At 32.5% G+C, this 18,017-nt stretch overlaps 1 long non-coding RNA gene across 2 annotated transcripts; it reads right to left on the bottom strand.

Moving 5' to 3' along the window:
* Positions 1 to 8,911: 8,911 nt before the first annotated feature.
* Positions 8,912 to 17,640, bottom strand: LOC146953980 (uncharacterized). Of its 2 annotated transcripts, none has more exons than XR_015011591.1 (4): positions 17,577 to 17,640; positions 13,651 to 16,306; positions 11,152 to 13,375; positions 8,912 to 11,062 (listed from the first exon to the last, which is right to left on the bottom strand). It is a non-coding gene; the product is annotated as an uncharacterized LOC146953980 (long non-coding RNA). The 2 variants fall into 2 exon arrangements; XR_015011590.1 differs by lacking the exon at positions 17,577 to 17,640 and having other exon boundaries at positions 13,651 to 15,970; positions 16,076 to 17,368.
* Positions 17,641 to 18,017: the final 377 nt, after the last annotated feature.

The raw sequence follows: 18,017 nt of genomic DNA, 5'->3' as shown, positions 1-18,017 counted from the left end.
AAGACTACCATTTGATGTAATCAAATCCTAATAGTGAAACATAATGAAAAGCAGTGTTATTAACATTGATATTCCCTTGTGGAATATTCCTTGTACATCAATGTTCATAGTCTTAAATGAACATTAAATATCCTTTTTGACATAATCCTTGTACTGTATATGCCTTTATTGGTTGATTGATCCATGCAAATGTACTTTCCTGGACATATATCCATGTCACATGTGCCTTGCATGACCTTGATCAATATTCTTGAGATTCTTGGCTTGTGTAAGAACAACCTTCTGATCTCTACTTGAACATTCTGATCTTCGAGCAACATTCTGATCTAACTTTCTGACCTCAGTGTTAGATCATGAATTCAAATGTCCTTTGATTTCTTGATTCTTGGTATGAATTAAACCTTGTTCCTGTCTTAGTTATAACAGTCAAGAGCACAAGTTAAATACCAAGGAATTAATCAAAGTTCATTAATTCTTTAATCATATTGGTTTATTATCTTTAAAATTAATTAGGGATTTTGCCTCAACACAACCCTGATCCACTTATTCATCTTAAAAGTAAATTTCTAACCGCTAGACTACTCGACAAAAAAAAACTATGAATCTTCTGCATTCATATCTCTAAGGCTTTATTTGGTGAAAATAGCGGATAACTAAAAAGTTAGCTGATAACTTATAGATGATAGCTGATAGTTGGTAGCTTATAGCTGATAGCTTCGAGCTGATGACCGATGACTGATATCTTATAAACTAATTGAAATGTTTGGTAAAATTAGCGGTTCAATTAGCTGATAAATGTAAAATAACATAAAAGGGCATTTTTAATTCATAATAAAATTTATATCAAATAATATTAAAATATTTATAATTTGGTAATTTAATTTTTTTAATTAATTATATCTTTGATATTAAACTATCAAATCAAATTTTATTAGTAACATTTATTTTATAGTTATTTTCATTTAAGTGTTTATAGTTTTTGTTTGAGGAATGTATTATTATTATTATTATTATTATTATTATTATTATTATTATTATTATTATTATTATTATTATTATTATTATTATTATTATTATTATTGTCGGATTATATTTACGTTGAATACTTACTTCACTGAATTACATTTACGTATTTAAAAAAAAAAGAATTATTTTACCTAACATTAAGAGCATGCATGACCCTTTCTAAAAAAAATAACAGTATGTACACCAAAATAAAAATAGTACGTGGCTTTTCGTAACAAAAACAATATGTACATTTTTTTAAAGAAAAGAAATGTACATGTCCAACACCTAACGTTTATTAAAAAAAAAAATTGTCCAACAACTAACGTAACTATATATATTAGTTTAAATTACAATAAATTATAAATGGTAAAAAAGAATTTTAAATAAAACAATAAGGGTAAAATTGGAAGAAAAAAATGATAAGCTATAAGTTATAAGTTCAAACTCGTGGTGAAATAGCTTATAAGCGTCTGAAAAATAGCTTATAAGCTCGTGAAATAAGCTATAAACTCGTGGTGAAAAAACATTACCAAACTCGTTTTTTTTTGTCTTACCAAACAGACCTAAATGTTTCATCTTTGGACACTCTCCTTTTACCCTTTGAGAAAGACAGTGTTGATGGTTTGGAATTTTGCTTTATCAATGATGCCAGCCAAGCCTTTTACTTGTTCTTCATTAAAATTGAATTGGACTTTGAATACATACATGAAGTAAAGGTTATTGGGACTTGATTAAAACGAGTTCAAATTGCAGGGAATTACAAATCAATTGAACCTTAAATTAACAAATTCCAACTTGTGCATTCATTTGAACCAATTAATGTAATGGCTGAAATAAATTTCTTGCTGGAATCCCCTAACCAAATGTAACCATCAATCTAGGATGATTCACTTTCTTTAATCAACAATGTGGTTAAAAAATTGATGAGTAGACTTCTCAAAGTTAAACACAAGCTTCTTCAGCTGAATACTCCAAGGCATAAAAAATTATAGTGGTTTTATTTCACTGATTACATTGCTACCTAGTTATGTGTACTAACTTACAATCAGCAAGGCATAACAGGTTGTGTTTAATATTTCTAGAGGTAGCTTAAGACATTATATTAAAAATGTTTTAAGGAAAAAAAATAATAATATGCACTTAATCCCATTACACAAACTTATGAAGATGACTTCTCTACCAATCTTGTAAGTACTCTATGGCTTTGGCTTCATATATGACAACTTGTCTTGGTTCCCAAAGGATGAATTATATCTCTAGATTATATCTCTAGATACAACCTGACAATGGTAACAAGGCCAATGATGTCTCATCAAACAAGCCTCTCCACAATGTCTAAGTTTAGATTGGGATGATTTCGATAAAGTCTACATTTAGATTCATGTGAATGCTTTGAAGACAACACTGAAGAAGTGATAAGGTTAGCATGCAAGTGGGAACGACAACAAGTAGACAACTCCGATTGACACACCATTAAACGCCGCAGACAAAAAAAACAGTGACAACAAATCAAAGTCATGAACAAGAACAAGCAATGGCAAAGAACTCTGGTGTGGCAAAGTTAGCTGAGGCAAATGATATGAAAACATACACAAGTGTTGTGAAATTCTGATGAAGAACAAATCTGAGATGTCTGAGGAAGAACGCCAAGATCATGAAACGCATCGTGACATTATTAGAGGAAAACTAGTAGATATGTTAAACAAAACTAGCAGTCGAAATGCTAAACTAGGTTACTATGATGTTCTATGTACTATCAAATCAAATTATCAATGCATAGATGAAAAAAATTACAATCTTCCATGCTCAGATCAAATGTGGCTGTCTCTCACTGTCATATCCATAGCTGTGTCTCCCTTCCACCTCTGATTTCCCCAGCTGCTTGTGCAGCTCCCTGCAGTCTCTAGGTTACACCAATCAATTATCATAGAATTTGGACATAAATTGATTAGTAAGGGTAAGGGCTACTCAAGCCTTATAATATCTATTTAGGCAACAAAGAACTGAACACATCCGCTCACACCTAGCATGATGAAGGTGATGAACGATACAGAGGAAGTCCAAAGTTGCCGCAAAACATCCATAACACAAGACATATATAACACATAATTCATAAGCAATAACAGCGAAGATCCTTGTAAGAATCAACAAAGTTGATTAAAATTACTGCAGACAGATGGTTGGCTGCAATAACAAGACTCATAAGTCAACATTTGGATATCAGCACATGAAGAAATTACATTAGATAATTGTGATATCAGCAGCAATGAGGCCATTACATAGCTCAATTCTTCGGATATCAATACACAATTTCATAACCAGTCATAGAAATTCAACAATAGTAAAAAGGAAATTGATATGGAACTATGATGTTTCATCCTTTTCTATTCTTTCAAAAAGCAAATATGCGATGAAGAAGTATCTCAACCTGATTTTTCTCATATTTTTCAAAACTAGCACACATAATTATCTCAAGAGTTGCATCTTTAGGAACAAGACTTATAACAAAACTCTGGTGAGGGAAGGAGTTAGGTATTAAACCAATAATTGATCATATTTCACAATAAACTAAACAACAAAATTTGAGCCTTTTATACAATCTCCTCATTTGTTATTTTATATATATATATATATATATATATATATATATATATATATATATTTTGACAGAAACCTCGTTTCATTAGATTGACAAAGCATCAGACCATACAATTGAGGCAGTAGGTTCTGGGACATTTCCCACCCAACTTTTGGAGCCAATACTCTTAGCTATTCCTACAAGACTATGCTCTACAAATAAAAAACAATCTAAAATTCATCATTGATGACATTAAGTTCATACAATCTGAGATCACATTATCTATTTCAACTGACTTTAAAGCACCGTTCAGGCACTGCACAACTGTCTCAGCATCAAACAAGTTTCCATACCTCGTTTCCTTTGCCAAATTGAAGCTCCATCTAAGGCCTGTTGCTTCAACTAGCGTGGGAGAGATTCGAACATCCTCAACTTTTGTTGCAGCATTGATGCCATTGCCTTGGTGGTCACGGACGAGCATCCCTCAGCTTGTGGTGCCATCTTCAAAGCAACCGGCATCAACATTCAGCTTTGAAGAGTCAAGATTGGGAGGCTCCTGTTTATCAAGTTGAATTCTGGAGTTTTGCCTAGACCTCTTCGGATTGGCCTTGTTAAATTCATCTACGAAGTCCACAGCACTTGTAGCCACTACAACGGGATCAAACTTTTCTTTATTGAAGATCTGGCTTTCGGCGTCTTCCACATTAGTTATATTTACTTTATTCATTATTTTATAAAGCAATATGATCACTAAGATTTCATGACAGAATCAACATTAACATAAACCATAGCCAAAGGAAAGGTTCAAATTCATTGAGCAACAATTACCAGACAAAAGAGATTAGCCACTTTTATAGTTACAATATCAAATTAAACCTAACACAAAATGACTTTAATCAGAGCTGAAGTTATAGTGAGCCCACTACATGATACATCTTCTTTGTTATGTGTAATTATCAAAAGGAACAGAGACGAGTGTTGAAAGTATATCATATTTTACACATTTCTTCAAATAAATTCACGACTTCATTTACCGTTTTAATCTTACAAAGTTCATAAATCACAATATTATAGGTGTGTCCATCAATGAACAACATTAGGTTCCATAAATTTGTTAACCATCATTCCATTCAACAAAACAATTGTTTATTTTAAATTGATTAAACACAATCGTTTCTTTTAATTGAATCACAATACAAATCCCACATGCTAGAGCAATTTCACTTGACAACCAATTCAGAATATATTTTACAAACATCGATTACAAAAATATAGACGAAATTTTATTAAGTAGTATGAATAACGATTGTGTTATACATTACCAAACAATAATAGATCCAATAGTCAATCTTAAAAACAATATGGATGCAATTGAAAGAAAAAACATATAAAGGGAGTACTCTCTTCTCTGATGTGCGTTCTATTATTGCCGATGATCAGGATTAAGCTGCGTGGAGATACCCGCGAAAAACGAAAGACTCTTTTTTTCCGCTTAGAGCTGCCCACGTCTATAGAAGTTGCTTCCTCTATTTGGCAAAGCAAGGGGAGATAGATATGGATCCACCAGTTACCACTTTAACCATTTTTCAAATTGAGCAAGAAATTGTGAATGTAGAGAATGAAAAGCTCTGGTCTGAACAAGCCTGATTCTGAGGGATAAACCGCTGAGGAACTTATTGTTGAGTCTGGTTTGATTAGTTTACATAACTCGTTGATCAAATGAGCATGTTATCGCAATTCTTCGTAAACATCACCGTTAAGACAAAGACCTTTGAAAAGTATAGTCGAGGTTATCACATCAGGTTTATGATAACCCAATGTCTGATAACCCATCTTCAGAATCTTGATATAAAAAACAGCGAATAGTGTGGCATTGAGAGAATGGTACACGCTTCTGAGATTTGCAACAAGAAGAGTGTGTGGACTGTGTTGGAAGGGGATTAGGGTTTTGATGAGTGAGAGGTACTTCAGGTTCTATATATAGCGGCTCATTACAATGTAAAATGGGTAAATATGGAAATTTACGTGGCTATGTCTTATGTGGACATGAAGTAATGTAACCATACAACGTAGAAGTTAATCGAATCAATGAAAATAATGTAACCATACATTGGCGATAGAAGTTTTATATCATACATAGCACAAAATTATTATGGTCGATTAATCATATGGTCGATTATTAGTTAGGATTCAACTGATATGCGAATAGTATGGATATTATAATTGCCATTAAATGTAATTATTAGTGCATTTAATAGTAAATGAATTACATATAGGTATATTCACTAGCGTGTTTTTAATGTGAATGGGTATAGTCTTCTATTGGTAGTAATTCCTATTTATTGCAGACATAAAAGCAGTTAGTGCAAATTAAATGTATTTGTTTAAGAAAGTTTTTTTTGTTAATATATCATCATTGCAGTCATGAATGCTTTCAATAGGTAGTAATTGGCAGAGCAATTAGTGCATACTGCATAAAAGCAATTAAAAGCAATTCTTATTCGAAGAAAGTTTTTCTATTAAAAGTAACTCTTATTAAATGCAATTACTACCTATTTATTGCAGCCATAAAAGCAATTAGTGCAAATTAAATGCATTTTCTAAGAAAGTTTTTTGTTAATATCATCATTACAGTCATGAATGCTTTCAATACGTAGTAATTGGCAGAGCAATTAGTGCATACTACATAAAAGCTATTAAAAGTAATTCTTATTCGAAAATATGCAAGTTAAAAGTTTTCAATTGTAATCAACTGCGATTTCATCAATTTTTTTCGTGATGCAATATATTTTTTTCCATTAAACAGAAAATTAAAGATGCTACGACACGAAAAAGAGAGCAAACTATGCAAAGAAAAACTTAAACTATTACTAATAAAAAACAATAACTAAATTATTCTTTCTTTCAAAGAAAACTTAAACTATTACTAATAAAAAACTCCAGTCATGTGTTTATCAACGCTTGGATACGATAACATATTTTTTGTCCATGACGCACTTGCACTTGAAAATCAACACGTCTCCGCCCTCAATACCATTGGTAGCACAAAAACTCGTCCAACCTTTTCCGAACATCACATTTGGTATGGGGTCGTCTATATATTTGACCCTCACAAGAATGATATTGTCATAAGGTTCGCACAACATTACGTAATCGTGATGTTTCACTCTAAGGAATTTGCCAAAAGTATGAGGTAGTCCCTAAAAAAAAGAAAAAAAACTGTTAATGACAGACAAAAATCCTTTATTATAGCATATATCTAATTGAATAGCAACAAAAAAACAATAAACAACCTTCGGTGATTTCGTCGATCCATATCGAACGATAAGAACTTCAAAGGTACAATAACACGATGCTGCCGCACTCATGGAATGATAGGGTGGATAATCAGCTAGAGTAATGTTATGAGCAAAAACAAAGATTTGAAATCTACTTCCACCAAGGTACTGGAAAAGTAATAATCTTACTTCCACTAAACTCGTAGAACAATCGCAATGCACTCCAACCATCTGTCAACAACGACCGACTAACTGATTTGTTGAACATGACGTTATAAGTATTCCCATCACCATCTAGCAAGTGCCATTGCTCCGGTAGCTCGTAGAAATATTCAGCAACGAAGAATGGTTGCCGTTCTCCGACATCCTAGAAGTTAGGCAGAAAAAGCTTACGGAATAAGTTTACGGAATCCGTTCACCTTATTTAAATAGAAAAAGATTAAATCATCAAATGAAACAAACCTGATTTTGTACATGCACTGTGAAGAACGAACATTTAACTTTTGTGGTAAAATTTGGGGGAAACTTTACCTTAAAACGCATATCTTTCTACCACTCTATTTCGGATATCATTAAGAGTTAGGAGACGATAAAATTTGGTAAACGCATATCTTCCTATAACTTTAGTGGTAAAATTTGGGGGAAACTTCACCTTTAGCAATCGTTAAGACATAGCCAATCACAAAATGAAGAATCAATTACATCTAACAACAGGTATAATCTATGTTTGTTGACTTTATTGGTCATTTATTAATTTTCAACTAATGAATTCAAAAACAAAACTCACGCTTCACTATTTTTTTTGGCACAAATCAAGTTTCATTATTAAAATCAAAACAATTCACCAATCACACAATTGAAACGAATTATATAACACAACAATAAAAATCATTGTTTTTCTAATTTATAAAATGAAATGTTATTACGTCTTCTGTTTCGTTTCAAGTGTTGTTATACATTTTTTTTCCTATTTAACTATCATTTTGATAATTTAAGAGTACAATTTGTCAATTATATCATTTCTCAATTAATCCTACTTACTCATTTTCAATTAAACTAAAAATAGTTTTTTTTTAAACAAAGTTTGTTTTCTGTTATGTGCAAATCTTAACTACCTTGAAATTATATTTGGTTTCATGTAATAGTTGTTCCATGATAGTACGATCAAATTTGCTGAAAAGAAAGAGAATGTATGCAAAAAAAATATATTGGTGGATTAAAACGGGAGTATAATAAGAGAATAAAAAACTCTACTTCTTTAATTTTAGAGTACTATTCTAAAAAGACACTTCAAAAAACAAAAAAAAAGTATTATTTTTTAGGAAATTTTTTATTTTTATTTGGGAAACACGAAATGTTATAATTTAGATGCAAAATAAATGTATGTTCTTAGTACAAACGAAGCATATGAAACCAAAAAAAAAAAATGAAATTATTCAAAAAAAATATGCAAACAAGGTTACACAATCTTAAAAATATCTAATTTTATAAGTGAATAAAAATACGAGTGATGTATATTCGATGACAATTTTTTTCGAATGGTGTTTATGATCAGGAATGAAGAAGTAAAACAAATAGTCAAATGCTTTTACCCTTTGAGAAAGACACTGTTGATGGTTTGGAATTTTGCTTTATCAACGATGCCAAGCCCTTTACTTGTTCTTCATTAAAATTGAATTGGACTAAGTAAAGGTTATTGCGACTTGATTAAAAAGAGTTCAAATTGCAGGGAATTACAAATCAATTGAATCTTAAATTAACAAACTCCAACTTGTACATTCATTTGAATCAATTAATGTAATGGCTGAAATAAAATTCTTGCTGGAATCCCCTAACCAAATGTAACCATCAATCTAGGATTATTCACCTTCTTTGATCAACAATGTGGTTAAAAAATAGATGTGGAGACTTCAAGTTTAAAGACAAGCTTCTTCTGAGTTAAATACAAGCAATCCAAGAGCACAAAAAATCTGATACCTTAATGACAACAAATAGTGAGTAATCAAAATGAAATGAAAGCACACAAACAATCTATGAAGATTTTCAATGACACCAAATTAGACGAAAAATATAACACAGAAAAATCACTGTTTCCTTTGGATACATAGAAGATATACAATACACAATACGTACACAATTTAACACCACACCGTTGTAACTTATTGGAGTAAATGCCTGATTTGGTTTCTCACATTAGGCACTTCAATCAATTTAGTCCCTCATGTTATCGATATTCTAAAGTAGTCGCTGACTTATTCACATATTGATTAAGTTAGTCATTTCTGCCTTTGTTATCGAAAATGTTGTTCTAGACGGCTTGCACGAGACCGCTGCAACAATCTGGTCTGGTTGCTACGGCACTGCCGCTGACATATATGGCAGACATATTGTAATATGTTTGCACCTATCTGTGTTCTCTTGTGCTGATTCCCTCTTTGCAAGGGTGAATAACATAAATGACGTTGCTTACACTAGCACGTGTAGCTCGGCTGTTAGGAGCTAGTGATACCTAGAGTCAATGAGCTGGTTCGAACACGCGATGGGCTGCATTCCTGATCCCCATTTCCCATATCTGGTGGTTATTGATAAAACAAAACAATAGCATATATAGTAGAATGGCCTTGTGGCCTGAAAGCCATTTTCAATGATGAAAATGAACAAATGCAGACAGAATCATAGATTATAAGCTATAAAACAATATTAATGATGAATCTTATACAAAGAATGGTAGTAGTGAGAGGAAACCAATAATCAAATCATCTAATGACTTGGCTTCCTCATTTATGCAATTACAAAGTAAAAAACCAAGTTTTGAGAAGTTAGTAACCTACATATTCAATTGCTAATCCAAATAACTCGTACGAGCTGCAAAGACTTTGGTTCTTCCCTAATGGAAATGTAAATCTAATGAACATGTGAACAAGAGATGCAACTGTCTACAATATCCTTTCATGGTTTTCAATCTCGGTACAACTTTTTTCAGAGCAGAAAACTGAATAACTTGATCCTCCAAACGAAAATAACGTGCAGAACGCATAGCTTCACATCTGCATTGATGAATGCAAGTACATAGAGGCATAGGTCTATGAGAATTAAGCTCTTCCCATAGAGTTTTCATCTCTGTGAAGTAATCAAGAACAGATTTGGAACCTTGTTTGAGATTGTTGATAGATGAACGCAACATAGAAACACGAATTCTATCTGCTTTGGAGAATCTATCCTTGAGTTCTTCCCAAACATCAATAGCACGCACATGAAACATGATGGTTTGAGCAATTTGTGGAGAAACGGAATTGAGGATCCAAGAATGGATCAAATGATTGCATCTTTCCCACGCGGTTCTGTTCAAATCATCTTCATCAGGTTCTGGAGTAGATCCATTGATGAAAGCAAGCTTATTTTTGGCGCCAAGTGCTCGTTGCATGGATCTGCTCCAAGCTAGATAATTGGAACCGGTGAGAAGAGGCGTAACCGTCACAGTGTTGGGACCTTCGCTAGGATGAACGTAGAAAATGGAGTCAGTATCAGCATGAGATTGTTGACGAACCATAGTGAATCAATGAAGAACGAGAAAACAGAGATATTTGAGAATCTGGAAAATTTCCAGAAAAATTGAACAAAACCGAACAAAAAACAACGAATTCACAACGAATTCAAAGAAAAGATGATGAATTCACAACGAATTCAACGAAGAAACTATGAATTCACAACGAATTCAACAAGAAGGAGAAGAAAATTGCGCGAGAAACTCAAGAAAACGCGCGAAAAATGCAGCGGAAAAGGTAGTTATGGATCGTAACAAACTCTCTCTTCAAAGAGAGCTCTTGATACCATATTATGAAACTGAGAAATAAACCTGTTTTCATTAGATTCTGATCAATAGAGTACAATCACTATATATACACATTGTATTGTACTATCAACTAGCTAAGATTGTACTACATTACACTTGCTTGTACTACAAGTTATTGGTGACTGTACTACACTACAGTTACTTCTATTGCAAGTAACAACTGTCTCCTCCTTATTGGTTGGAGAACTCTCATGGTGTAATAAAACCAACTCAGCAAGGCGTTTTCTGATTCATTAGGCTCGCTTACGCAAATTGTTGATCTCAGTAAGAACACCTTTACTTGTCCAATTCTCTCGTCATCAACAGCCTGACAAAGTAGATTCAAAATTGTTTCCAGGCTATCTGCTACACATATTTTCATGTTGTCAAAAAAACCATATGTCTACATAGATACCGAAAGACTATCTGCTAATGCATGTCTAGATTGAACTTACCAAAGGAAGATTGTTGGCTGCAATGACAAGACTCGTAAGTCAACCGTTGGATGTCGACAAATCAAGAAATTACATTAGATAACTGTGAGATCAGCTCCTTGGATGTCAATACACTTTTGAAGCATTAAGCAATATACCATTTCCATTTCCTTCAAGCAAAACCATATACCATAAAATTTGCTGCTAAAAAATTGTGAATGCTGTAGCAAAAAACATGTTATTTTGAACACGCTCAATCTTTATGCTGAACAAAGATATAAGTTTGATACAGTCACTGAAGCCTGTGCCAACATAATAAGCCATTGAAACTGCAAGATTATGTCACTAAGGCATGTTTCTGTTTTCCACAATAATTTTCTCCATATATATGGCTTATCATATACAAACAGTTGTCAAATTAATACAAAATCACTCTTATTACATTTAAACAATAAATTCATGTTACCTATATAGAGCATTATGTAAATCCACTGATAACTCTAAAACAGACTAAGATGTCAATGAAATTATCTCCAAAATTCTCATTTCAGCACACACAAAGCAATCATACCTGAATGTCAAATTTAAACAATGAGGTTTAAAAGATGGCAGTTAAAACTGCACATCGATTTTGTCATATGCTTACTTGCCAACCACTTTTCCATACTATCTATCAGATGCAATAGCTACAACTTGAGTCGATTTCTCTTCAGGTTTTTACTATGTTGGGATCAAATAAAGAGTACACTTAAAATTCTGATTAGGGGAAAAAGCAAGGATTTCAAAATATTGTTACACAAAAAGGAGCTAAACATCATTCCGAAAATAATTCAGTTGTCAATAATCAGAAACAACAGGCACAATCACTGTACTTGCATCCTACTGGCTACTACTGCTGAAATTCATTTTCACAAAGGAAAAAAAATTCTGATTTCTGAACAACCAATTAAAGAATCAAGTTATCGTCATTTTGACACAGTAAAAGAAACATTTCAAAACATTCACTGTAGCAACAAACCAAACCATATCAAAAGATCACAAATTGTCTAAATCATAAACAAATGAACCAGGACGAAATATTATGAATTTATGACCACAAGTTCGATCAAGTACTAGGACAATGTCAGAAGACTTCATCAACTCCCCTGGACCTAAAGTGAGAAAAAAATCTATGGTTCAGTGTTGACATATGAAGGGAAATAGCTTCAGAAGATGTAGGTTTTGCACGGTTAATCTCGATGAAACAGTGCAGTAGTACTATAGTAGTACTTTCTTGGAATTGAAATACACATGGAAGGTGGTAAAAATTGACACTTATTCAATGATTGTTAATCATTAACTTATCTATCCTAGTTTAGGGAATAGTTTCACTTGGAAACTTTTCTTTTATGCATCTGTCTTAAGTAGACCTCTAGCAATCATTTTGCGAATAATTTTCTCAGCTTTTATCATTATCATCTCTTTCAAAGAGAGTGTGTAAATTATTCATTCATAAGTTACAACATCAAGGAAGCATTTGCAGACACCATCTACAAGTATATTATGTGTACGAATTCAGGTGCCTTGTCAAGATGAATAGATGATCATTTTTGCAAAAACATGTAATAAGTAAATTGTAAGTGATGACATTGGCTGGTTAAAATCTATTATGCATCTCATTAACAACCTTCCAATCATAAGAGATTCTCTCTAATTTGCACAAATTATAAATAAGAGTGATAGGAATCACATTTTTTTAATATATTTCTTCAAAGAGATTCATGGTTTCATCTACCATTTTAATCTTACATAATCCATTTTTCTTCAAAAAAAAGAAATCTTACATAATCCATTGATCATAAACAAAAGACTCGGTGGAACAGAGGAAGTAATAAATATGAATATAGATTAAATATTACAAATCTAATAATTTTTAATAAAACCAAACACTACTTCTTCGATTCACACATCAACAAGCAGACACTCCTTCAATTCACACAAGTCTGATCCATATATAGCGGTCTCAAAATTGAAAGATTATGAAATTAAGTGCACTCCCTTTCTTATAGTTACAAATAGATCATGATTGTGTTCATTTTGACTTTCCTCAATCACATCTTTGTTGTTCAACTTTGTAGAAGCTTCAATGGTCCTTCGAAATCAGGTGCACTCCCATTCTTATAGTAACAAATAGATCATGATTGTGTTCATTTTGACTTTCCTCAATCAGATCTTTGTTGTTCAACTCTGTAAAATCTTCGATGATCTTTCGATCCACACAACAACATTTATTGTCAGATATATACATAGCAGGTTCAAAATTGAAAGATTTTGAAATCAGGTAAAGTAATTCAGACTTGCTACGAGACATGGGATAGTAGAAAATCTGTTAGACTCTACACTCTTAAATTGGTATAAACAACAGAAATGTGCAAGAGAAACACAAATTGTATTTGATTTGATGCCCCATTCAGCAGCTGTGTCTTGAAATACAATTTCAATTGCCCATTTCTCAAATAAAAAATGGGAGAAGCATCTTACCATTCTCACCGCCTCGTTTGAAGAAGCAGGATGTTAAGTTGAGGGTTTTACGAACATCACCGTTAAGACAAAGACCTTAAAAAGGTTGCCAGAGACCTTGAGGGATAGAGAAAAGGAAAAATCATTTGCTCCAAGTGACAGAAACAAATTATTAGCGTGCTTAATGTAGAGATGTCTGACCTAATTCTGCGGACTCTCATTTGATGTGGATACTAAAGTTGGATCAGCTTTGTGAAATTATGTGGCGGAAGTTAGGGTGGGTGAGAGGTAGTTGTTAACTTGACTGAGCTTCTGGTTCTTATAGAGCGGCTCTTTCGGTGTATTGTAGGGTTTAGAAATTTACGTGGCTATGTCTTATGTGGACATGAGGTGGCAGAATTTAACCAATGTGTGAATACCACGTTGGGATTATGTGGCAAACTATTATTGGTAATTACTGTGCTGTGACCGTAAAAATCCTACACACGTGAGGAATTATTCTATATTTATGATACTAGTTTTTCATTGCACGGGAAGAAAATTGTTTAAAAACTTGATATTAGAACATTTATTCAAACCAGTGTCTTAACATTTGGGTTGGTGATTGTTTAGAACAAATGCAACTGTAGACAAATATAAATATGAATACATAAATAAAAATATCAATCCACCACATCGGTTAATACAAATACCACAAATTGCCATGTACCATAACTTTTCGAGGGTAAATCCAATGCCTATTTAAATACACTGCAATAAAAAATACCAATTAATAGACCATACATAGTAATGGAAAGTAGTTGACATATCCAAAATACCTGCCAAACATATAAGAATTTGTCATTGACATAAAAATTTCTAAATTATAAAGACATATATAAAGAGATAAATTGATGACATACCTTTGAATAACTTCCTAAAGATTGTCAAACACTTCAGGATATACAACATTATTTGTAGAAGTGCAAACTTCGCCATCTTCATCTAAAATCAACATTTTCAATCCATTTTTTGATGTTACTCTGGATACAACAATATATAGTTGACCATGAGTAAAAACAGGTCTTGGTATATACAATCATACCTTAGAAAGTGATTGACCTTGACTCTTGTTGATGGTCATAGCAAAACAAAGACTTATTCGGAATCGCCTTCTTTCAAATTTAAATGGCAATCCTGAATCGGTATGAACCAAATCCATTCTTGTGAATGCTCTAATACTTCAACCGAGCAAAAATCAAAACCCCACCACCACAATGCATTATTACAAAAAGTGAAAGACAAAGCTTACTGAATATGTCTTTTGCATTTTATTATATACTTGAATCAAGGAAGATACAATATACTAAAGTTTATATATAACTGAAGTATAACAAACTGAACAGTTGTAAATGAAATGTACAGCAAAATTGACTAAACTAATTTAATACTAATTAACCAAATACATGACTAATATTATCCTAGCTTGATTAAAAGAATAACTTTGGAGTAGTCCAAGCTTGAATTCTAAACATATCACATTAATTTTGTCACACATAGCCATCAAATATAGTCTTTATCAACAAGTGATCAGTGTGTCAAAAACTTTTTTGACACATTCAAAAGTAGTTACTTGATGCATAATATAGTCTTAAAATTTGATGATAAATGTGTTGAATTTTCTTCACATGTTTCATCACAGATACAGAGATGGTAGGTATAAATGTGATGAGATAATTAAATTACCTATTAATTAAAAACAGAGAGAGCACATGGTACAAAAAAAATCGATTTAGTGCTTATTAGTATCTTGGGAAAACATTACCATGCCTATGATAGACATGTTAAATATATCATAAGTTATGACAAATTAATAAATAAGTTCAATCTTAATTTTGATGTACAAAAAGGTTTAAAACAAAATATGACAACGCATCATTCGATACATGTGTAAAATAACTTTACACTGACAAGATCCAAAGCAATTTCCATGCCAGAATTCCCAGATCCAACAAAAAGAACATGTTAATTCATCTTTAAACTCTTTCTCATTCTTAAATCCAGTTGAATGAATCACTTTCACATTGAATCTCTTCAGCCCTTCAATTTCAGGTTGAAAAGGTCACTAGTTTCACCACTAGCCATTACCAAAAACCTTCTATCATATTCCTCAACATCACTAGAATCCTTATTCATAGCCTTCACTTTCCATTTCTACAAGTTCTTAGCTGCATTTCAATTCCCACATGTATATACCCAACTCAATTCATTCATCAACTGGATATAGGTTCTGCATCATTCCTAATGCAACTGAATCCTTGTTCTTAATCATCGGTTTCGACAAGTTCAATATCCATCCATTCTGCCATTGAACAAGATGCTTTAGGGAATTGGATGAATTAACAAAAACAACCATAGACTTGTTTCAATATGAAAAATTAATTGCTTGCACATAAACAAAATTTACCATATTTGATCCGGTCAGCACATGAAATTAAACCATAGATGCATAATAACTCCAAAACTACCAAAGATCAATGTCAGAATGGTTATTAAACTTGTTGAAGCAGTTGATTAAGGAAAATCCTTATAAACCCAAATGTCAAGGAACATGGATACAATTGCATTAGGTCCAAAATAGAGTTCATTCCTAAAACAGACTGAGATGACAGTGAAATTATCTCCAAATTTCTCATTCCTGCACAGACAAAGCAATTATACATGAAAGTCCCCTGACAAGAGAAAAAGGTTACTGAGAATGAAAAATGTCAAATTGAAACCATGAGGTTTAAAACTGCACATCGATTTTCTGAGAAGCTACCTGCCAACCACTTTTTGATACTTCCTCTAAGATGCAATAACTATAATTTGAATGGACTATTAACAGTGATCAATTATGCAATGATATAGTTTCTCTTCAGTTTTTGACTATGTTAGGATCAAATAAAGAGTACATCGTTTAAAATTCTGATTAGGGGCAAAAGCAACCATTCAGAAAAAGAAATCAGTTGTCAAAAATCAGAAACAACAGCCACAATCATTGTACTTGCATCCTACTACTGATGAAATTCTGAATAACCAATTAAAGGATCAAGTTATCTCCATTTTCACACCCTAAAATTACAAATACATATAGCAATGAAAAATACATTTCAATCATTCAACATAGCAACAGAACCAATCCATATCATAGATCACCTAATCCTAAACAAAACAAATGAAACCCTTTTCAATTTCTTTGCAGTGGTTTAGAGAAACCCAAAATGCGAAAATACAGAATTTCATCACAGAAACCAAAGAACCAGCATATCAACACACATATTATGAAGCTTTTTCAAAGCACATGTTCAATCTAGAACTAGGCCAATGTTAGAAGACTTCATCAATTCCCCTGGACCTAAACAGTAAGAAAGAAAATCCATAACAAGCAAAATTCAAATCAGTTGCTCAGTTCATTATAAGAAACAAAACAGATTATGATAAGCATCAGTTATATACATGTTCGATCTAGTACTAGGCCAATGTCAGAAGACTTCGTCAATTCCCTTGGACCTAAACAGTAAGAAAAAAATCTATTAACAAGAAAAATTTAAATCAGTTGCTCAATTCAACAACAACAACCAAGCTTTATCCCACTAAGTGGAGTCGGCTACATGGTAGTTGCTCCGTTCATTATAAGAAATAAAACAGATTATGATAAGCATGAATAGACACAAAAAAGCAATCACATTGAACAGATAATTGATTCATTCACGAACTTTTAAATCTATGTCCCCAATTCAAGATCAGTTACACCAGAGCCTGTAAATCCTAACATACTGAACAACCGAGCTAAATATTGAGTTTTATCTGGTAGTTGTTTATAAGAATAATGAGAATCTTTTATTTAATACTTGATTTAAATTATTAAAATGCTATCAGGTCAAATCTTCAACAATCTACTACTTCAAGTTAAATACAAGCTTCACCAGAGTTTACTAAAGTCTAATTTTATAGTTGCATTGTTCTCATCAACAAAATCTCCTTTGTTCAACATATCAGCTATTGTTCTGCTATATGTTATTTAGTACAAAATGTTGTCAAATAACAGCTACAGCGGTAGCACTGATGCGTAATGAAATTTGAACAAACCGCTATATTTGATTGGTCCATTATTTCACTTGTTACATAGCCACCTACCAATGAGTACTAACATACAATCACCAAGGCACATACACAAAATATGTAACATTTTCAGGAAAAATTAGTATTCACGGGATCACTGAAAATTTCCCTAAAACATTTCAAGTCAATAAACCAATGAGAACAAATAAGAAGAAAAATACCAAAGAGAAAACTCACCGAGTCACCGTTTCCTTTGGATCATCCCATGTCAATCCAGAATAATATGAATCAAAGAACCAATCCAG

The sequence above is a fragment of the Medicago sativa genome, chromosome 1 (genome assembly GCF_051527215.1).
Source record: "Medicago sativa cultivar Bolivia chromosome 1, Bolivia_mono, whole genome shotgun sequence".
Lineage (NCBI taxonomy): Eukaryota > Viridiplantae > Streptophyta > Magnoliopsida > Fabales > Fabaceae > Medicago > Medicago sativa.
Note: the sequence above shows the minus strand (reverse complement) of the source record. Positions and strands in the feature narration are given on the sequence as shown.